Below are 7,122 nucleotides of genomic sequence, written 5' to 3'. Positions count from 1 at the left end.
TGTAAACACATTAACTAATTAATCCTCACAAAACCCTTGTGAAGTAGAGGACTGTGTCTGTCTGACAGATGGAGAAACACAGCCAGAAAGGGCTAAATTCATGCCATGGCCTTCACCAGCTTCTCTTGGAGTCAATGCTGGCGGAGGAAAGCCTGCCAGAAAGCAAGCCTGCAGTTGCAGACTGCACTGAAACCTTCCTTCTGCTAACATGGGGAGGGATAGGAGGTCAGATGTGTTGCAGAAGGTGGTGCTGGTAGCACTCCTGTAGAGCACCCCTTTGGATGCCCCTACCTGAAATAAATTCCAATGGGGACAGGGCATTGTAGTCCTGCCTTTTTGGGTTGAATTACCGTGACTGGCACGCTACAGCACCAGGGCCAGGAACTGTATTAAAAGGACAAAGCCCTCACTCTCCATTAGGTCTAAACTGCAGTGGGACACAAGGGACTGGGAGCCTCAGGGAGGCAGTTGTATTTACTTCAGCTTTGGCTGCCAGGCCCTAGCCCAGAGCACCAGAGGCCTAATCTAATTTCTGCTGGTGCAATGGAATTGATACCTGCAAGTGCTCACGTGCCCTGAAGCTCGGGCTCACCACAAACCCATTGCATCCACGACCTGTCCCAGACAGGCTCCAGTCTGACCCCAAGACATCATCATCATTTGGTGCAGAGTGCCAGGTACCCCGGCTCCTCCCACCGGGGAAGTTTTGTGGTCCAAATCTCCAACAACTTTAAATTCACTTTGTGCTGTTCGTACTAGTTTCAGCAATCTGACCCTAAGCAAACACAACCAGGCTTTGACAGAGCCAGGCATAAAAACCAACTGTCCTTAGCTCTTACCTCTGTGGTCAGACCATGCTGCCTGTCTCTCTTCAGACTGTTAAGTGTACAAACCAGCAGCAACTAATTATCATGGCCAAGTCTGCACCAGTTTTGCAGAAAGACTTCCCCCCACCACAGCCTTCTTGGCTGGAGTAGTTTGTTTGCCCGCCAACTAAAACAGGCCCAATTCTTCCTCTGCCCCTTCCAGGAAACATGTAGTTTCAATGTTGTTAGCAATAGGGTTTTTGTGGCCACAAGCTAAAGATAGCATAAGCAAAGATAACAAGTAGTGGGGGTGGAGGGGGAAGCTCTTTTGGAAACTCCCTTCACTATAAATTCTTCTTGAAAGATATTTCTTGCCACAAATCTCAGGACACCTAGGACTTCCAAGCTGTCACAGTGCAGCACATACTGCAGCCATCCAACATTTTGTGACAGAAGGGACTATATCATTTACCATCTCAGGCTCCTACTAATTTTACTGTCACCCAGTCCATTGCTCAGTTCTGAAGTTATCCCATAGAGTTTACATAGCCCCTTCTCCCAGTATGAAACCCTGGATTACAGCTCCATCCTGCTCCCTTTGCCATCCTATGTATTGGGGCATGGAGTTCAGTGAGTTGACAGCCTAAATTCACTCCTACACAAGAATGACCATCCTAAATTTATCCTGGCACAACATCAGTGGAGGATGGGTCTATACTGAGTGGATTCAACCAGCAGCTCCCTGGCTTCTAAACCAGCTGGGCTGGAAAAGAAGCGGGTCCCTGGGCTTGTAGGTACTCTCAGCCGGGTTCACAATCCTCGCCTGAGCCCTTCCTTGGGATGTGGGACCTTGCAAACCTGCCCCCCTAGATCCTGGAACCAGCGTGTCCGAATGCAACAGGCCTCCGCAGCATCCCAAGACTTCCAGTTTAAGCCCTGGAGAGACAATGTGACAGGAAGGCAAGGAACACAGGTTTAGCAGATGAGTATCTTTGCCAAGGACTTTACTCCTAGAAAAGCAGTAGACAGCACTGCCCTCCCTAGCCTGAAATCATCCTTTCTATAACTCTGAGGGCTTGTCAGCATTTCAGGCTAGGCAGAGGCCCTCCTAACTGCACGAGGCAACAGCCTGCCTTGTCTCTGCAGATAAGTAGCCTTCCTTAAATGCAATCTCCATTCCCTTGCAGAGCCTTTGCCCTGCTCCATGCCTGCATCCAAATTATCGAGTGCTATTTATACAGACTTTAGCCCCTTTCTCCTGTAAGGGTTCTATATATTCTACATATAGAATAGAAGATATTCTATATATTCTATATAAAGAGTTTGTTTTTCCATGGTTGAGCCGGCAGTCAAGAGAATCAAACCTGATGGCCCTAGACTGGTCTGTGGCTTCTCAGCCAGACAGAAGACAGGCTAGATTTGCACCTTTTAGACTAACTATTAGAGATGCATAGCCTAAGCTTTCATAAACATCAGGCTTACTTCATCAGAGGCTGTGAAGGGACTGCAGGAAGCCGAGCTGCTAAATACAAATCAGAGTCATTCAGCTCCGTGTCAGGCACTGTCCTTGGGCTGAGCACCCGTCCAGAACGCTGCAAGACAGACAGACAGACCGAGTCAGGGTTAGGCTTGGCTTTCCACAGTGAATACGTATAGGCAATTAGCACACAATAGGGAAGACAGAGGAGAAAGAGAAAACAGAACTCACAAAACAAAGCGGAATCCACAATTTAATTCAGACATGTTGCACTCTTAGGAGATGCACCTCATTTTCTGAAACAACACCTGACTGCATACCATAAAAATACCAGTTAATGAAGGAAAGAAGGAGAAAAACATGTCTGGATTTCCCATTACTGTTCAGATGCTCATTTGCAGAGTTTGCTGTCCGTAAGTAGTTGAGAAGGGAAAGTGTTACAGAAAGGAGGGTTTTCTCATTTAGTTGCTACTTGCAGTTATGTTAAGTCATTACAAATGATCAGTGAGCACAAAGTCTAACCAATCGCACCCTAGAGCTACAAAGCAAAAAGTGAATTTGCTTTTAGGGCTGCTGGTTTTATGAAGTTCATCTCCTGAGTTTTAAGTCTGCATTTCACAAATCATCCATCTGACCTGTACCTCAGCCTCCCTCTCTGCTTAAACAAAAATGGATTATTTATACTCTTGTGGATGTAGGTAAGAAAAACCCCTCACTGAGATGCACCCATAATAGCTCTACATAATTTTACAGGAGAATTTAACAGCATCTCTACAGAAGAAAAATACATCCTGGGTTATTTATGTGCTTGGAATCCTTTAACACAATCAAACTGTATCTCAGTCAGTTGGGTATGGTATTCTTTAGCTTCATTTACCAAATAATCTGCCATGCTAAGTAGTCCTCCTTTGTCTGTATAACACTTCTCCTTGTAGTTCATTATTCAGCCAATAGATGTCTGCGCACCACAAAGAGCTCCAAACGCGGTGTCACCCTTAGTAAACAGAGACAAAGTTGGCACTTGATCTTTGTAGAAGCTTGTTTATATAGATAGCTTGTAGTATCTTTAATAAATGCCTCCTTTTTCAAATGGACTGGCATTCTATAGGTCGTGACAATTAAGTTAATATGACTAAACGAATTTGAACCTAGTTGAATTTGACCAAAGCACATGAGAGGAATGAGACAGTATGTGATAACATATGATCAATCAGCCTAATCAGGACAGGACAGTGCAGACCAAGAGGGTATTCACCAAAAAATGCTCAGAAACTATGGACCACAAAATAAACTCAGCTCGTTGATAGTATTTTGCATGTATGTACAATAATATCTGCCAGCAGAGAATATTAAGGCTTTGTACACTATTCATGTAGTCAGGCTCACATAATCTTGTGAGGTAGAGTGCTCTCATTTAATTAAAACATACATTGTGGCTGTGGTCTAATGTAAATAAATGAATGGGCCATACCAATACAACTTAAAATTGCTACATCCTGTTTAGGGAAGGGATTTTACTATCAGGCCATGAATGCTGTATTCTTCCCAATATCACTGATATAAAAAAAAGCCATAAACTCCACTGAGGATACTGGGTCTAAACACTGGTTATTAGTGGCTGTGTCTACATATGCGATTAATGCCCACAAATAAACTGCAGAGATTATTGCTCCTGAGTTTTTTGCTCCCGGGCACACCATTTGAACAATATTGCTCCAGAGTTTATTTGTGCACATCACATGGAGCCTGGTCAGAGCAGCCTGGGCTGGCAAGGCATCCAAGGGGTCAGCCTGCCAGCCCAGGGCTGCTCCAGTGGGGCTCCACATGCTGCAGAGCAGCTGGCTGTGGCACGAGGGTGCTTCAGCAAGGGCCTTACCTGCCAGCTAGCCCTGCACTGAAGCACCCTTTGTCTACATATGCACTGCTGTGCAAAGAAAAAGTCTGCAGCGGGATAGCACTGAGTTTTTTTCTGTGCAGTTAGCTAGGCAACTGCACACTAGATGTCTCGTGTAAACGCAGCCAATGAGTAGAGAACTGGACCCAATAATTTTTAAGTCACCACAAATAAAGCCAGGCCTTTTGTCCTCTGGAGGAGATGCAACTATTCAGCAAATAAACAAACCGGGGTCAGGAAGCCTCTTGCAGCTCCCAGCAAGCCATCTGACTCCCTTTCCTTTCCAGAAAACTGTTTGCCTTCAGCAATTTCCTCCCTGCACGCCGTCCTGATCTCCTTGAGACAATTTACAGTTCAGCCCATTAGTGCTTTTCAGGGGCCACCCACAGAAAGTGCTGAGTCTCTACTTCCATTTCGGAAACGTCTTGCCCAGATTAGGCCCCCACCCCCCCAGACTGTGACACTAACAGATTGAAAGGGAAAAAGATTGTGCTTGAAGCAGAAATTCAGACTAATGTGACCTCCTATTCAGCTTGGCCTTTCGGTAACAATGCAAAATCAAGGCCTGGAACTTCATCTGTGCCGGGGATCCCCTGTACCCTTATGAAACCTGTTGTATATGGGGCTCCAGTTGCAGACCAAAGGCTTCAATTGCCTCGTTCACACTCTGACCAAAATACTCAGGGGCAAAGACAAGAAGCATCTTCTTGCCCCACTTCCTGCCAAATTGATCTAGGCCAACAGGGTTTGTCCCCACTAGGGTGGCCATCATAGAAGACATTCTGGTTTTCTGCTACTCTGTCCTCTATTTATATGAAACTCAATGCCTTTATGTCCTGACACCTTTCTCTCCTCTTGAAGAGAAAAATAGAGGATGTAAAGGCGTCGGGTTTCATATCAATACAGGACAGAGGACAACCGGACTGTCCTCTATGATGGCTACCCTAGTCCCCACATGCCATGCAGCAAACAAGTTTCTGCCTCTCCAACACTGCTGATCACTTAGGCGCTACACAGATACCAAGGAACCCATTCAGCAGCTGCAATACAGAGCTTCACGCTCATTATTGCTGACCAATTCATTAACTTCCAGAGTCTCTCTTTAAGGTGAGCGGGAAAGGTTCAGGCTTCTCAGGGTACTGTTGTCCCAACAACATAACTATGCAACCATTGCACTGTCAAAGCACCAGCCTGGGCAACAAGAATGACTGAATATTTTGTTCTCTATAAGTTAAAATCTAAAAGAAACAGAAAACATGTGACAAGATATAGGTTACTGTCCTGGATAGCATTGGTGCAGAGGTTCAAACTCCTGCCAATTTTTCTTCTATCATCTTTCTCCCAGGGTTCAATTTAAGTATGAGTCAATTTTTTATTTTTTTTCAAACTCGAAATTTACAGGCTAGAGAAGCAGACTCTGAGACAGGACTCCAATGCTTTATTCCCAACTCTGTCACTTGTTTTTTAGGGCCTTTCTACTCCGGGTCGCTTCTCTAAGCTGTTTCCTATGAATCAGTACAGCTCTATTGATGGGATGCAGTAAGGGGAGGTCTAGCATGCAGTAATTGCTGGCTGTTCAGCCACTGCATCTAGAACTGCTTGGGCCAGGATCAAACAATGCAAGGATTAATAAACTGGCAACTAGCTCCCACAGCTCCTGTCACTAAAGCCTGCTGAAATCAATAGAAGCCTTTACATTGACTACAGTGAGCTTCAGATTCGACTCTTATTCCCACTGATATAAGGAGAAGTATGATTGGGATATAAATCTCCTGTCTCTGTGCTCTTATTGGAACACTTTTGAGCCGCCAACTGATCAGCTCTTTACACTTATCAAGCTCAGTCTAAAGTTAACAGTTTATTTTTTTTCCTTGACGTTCGATGTGCAACAACTCCTCCCTCCCTCTCACTGTTTGCCCTCGCTTCATAGGAAGCTAACAAAGGGAGCAAGCAGGGTGACCTCTTGAACAGATTTCACTCTGCAGCATAGCTTGGCAGGGAAACGGCTGTTTTAGTTCTGTGATTTTTGGAACAGAAAAACAGATGCTCTTTGGCCGCATTTTACAGATGTTATTCCAGTTCGAACTGAGAATGTCAAAGCATGAATCCCAGGAGCTTACTCATTTCCTAACTATGCTGAGAATGGGAAAGTGGAAATTTCTTGCCGTAACGTGAAATCTTTCAGCCATGCTGCACATTATACTCTTTTTGGAAGGTATTTTGTTTTGTTTTGTTTGCATACTTGAATTAAGCTTCTACCCAGCTCTATGCCTGCATCCAAATTGTCCATTGCTAGTTATCCACCAGGGAACATGCATTGGGGCCTAGCTACTACAGTATAGACACATTAGGACAGATCAGTCATGTGGTTATGGGCCTGGACTGGGAATCAGGATACAAGGGTTCATGACCTAGCTCTGCCTTAGACTCATTGTGTGGTCCTTGGGTTTGACACTTAGTCCATGTAAGAACAGCAAACCTGCTAGGTTCAGCAAGAGTGCCCTCGAGCAGGCTGTGCCACTCTGCATAGGCTGCCTCGAGGACCAGAACGAGTGTGGCTGCATCCATGCAGTGGAGCTGTCCAAGTTATGCGGGGGACCTTATTGATCCCCAGAACCGCCCAGAATCAGGAGGGCACAAAAATAGCTTTAAGTCTCTGCCCTTCCAGGTTTATTCTGTGCCACTGTCCCAACAATTACTACAAACAGTAGTCAAGCACCATGAAGCTGGTGAGGGAAGTAAACACTGTAAATAGCATCCTCATTTTCTGTATAGGTAAGTAGAGGTACAGAGAAACTAAGTGACAGTAAATCGTTGATGACCATGAACAGAAACCCTGGATTCCAAATTCTCAGACCTGCATATTCATAGATTCATAGATGTTAGGGTTGGAAGGGACCTCAATAGATCATCGAGTCCGACCCCCTGCATAGGCAGGAAAGAGT

The 7,122-nt window shown here is 45.1% G+C and overlaps 1 long non-coding RNA gene across 1 annotated transcript in view; it reads right to left on the bottom strand.

Annotated features, from left to right (window-relative positions):
• Positions 1-717: 717 nt before the first annotated feature.
• The window catches only part of LOC112550994, a 17,908-nt gene continuing 11,503 nt past the window's right edge, over positions 718-7,122 (bottom strand). Inside the window, exons 2-4 of the long non-coding RNA XR_003095096.1 lie at positions 3,161-3,277; positions 2,289-2,398; positions 718-1,742 (exon numbers count right to left, since the gene is read on the bottom strand). This is a non-coding gene — a long non-coding RNA (uncharacterized LOC112550994). The remainder of the gene's footprint in view (positions 1,743-2,288; positions 2,399-3,160; positions 3,278-7,122) is intronic.

Source organism: Alligator sinensis, unplaced genomic scaffold (genome assembly GCF_000455745.1).
Source record: "Alligator sinensis unplaced genomic scaffold, ASM45574v1 scaffold1133_1, whole genome shotgun sequence".
Classification (NCBI taxonomy): Eukaryota; Metazoa; Chordata; order Crocodylia; family Alligatoridae; genus Alligator; species Alligator sinensis.
Note: the sequence above shows the minus strand (reverse complement) of the source record. Positions and strands in the feature narration are given on the sequence as shown.